The sequence below is a fragment of the Nanorana parkeri genome, unplaced genomic scaffold (assembly GCF_000935625.1).
Source record: "Nanorana parkeri isolate BGI_ZX_2015 unplaced genomic scaffold, ASM93562v1 scaffold1799, whole genome shotgun sequence".
NCBI lineage: Eukaryota > Metazoa > Chordata > Amphibia > Anura > Dicroglossidae > Nanorana > Nanorana parkeri.
The window spans coordinates 128,126-128,879 of NW_017308067.1; positions in this window are offsets into that span (position 1 = coordinate 128,126).

Genomic DNA, 754 nt, shown 5'->3' on the forward strand with positions numbered 1-754 from the left:
TATATTCTTTATTAAAATAAAGATGACAGATTGGTGATATCATTAGATGGTACAAAACCTCCCTGGATCACGTATAGATACATACTGTGTATATAACAATAAATTATTAACATTTATCTCCTTAAATATCTCTTTTATATAATTGCATCAATAAATTCATCCATAATGTTGAGTAGATCTATAATGTGTCCAGTTTTCGACATGTTTCGCTCAAGGCTTCATCCCTGTGATTTCTAGTTACGCCCCTGACAGGTGGTTTTATTTTTTCACTATATAACGATAAAAGTACAGAAAAAAAAATATTTTCCTTTTATTATGTTAGGAAAAATGTATTATTACCCAATTTTTGGTAAAATATAAAAGATGGGGTCACGTCGGGTAAATAGACCTCAAACATGTCAAGCTTTAAAATTGCGCGCACCCGCGAAATTGCAGAAAAAAAAAACTATCATAGCCAAAATTGACCATAGGCGACGCTTTAAAAGCTTTTACTGCTCATCTGTTTAGTGTCATCAGTGATTGATGGCCCTACAATTATTGCTCTCACTGCGACGTTCGCGGCGATATGTAACAAGTGCGGCGTGATTGGAGCAATCGTCGTTTTTGCGTGTAGGCGTGTAGTAAACATCACTTCCTGCATTCAGAGACCGGGGAGGAGAGCGGAGGGAGATCGTGTCCTGATCTCCCTCCATTCTCCGTGCATGGACCCACACTGCCGGTCCCGGATCAGACGCCCGGGATTGTCGGAACGCCG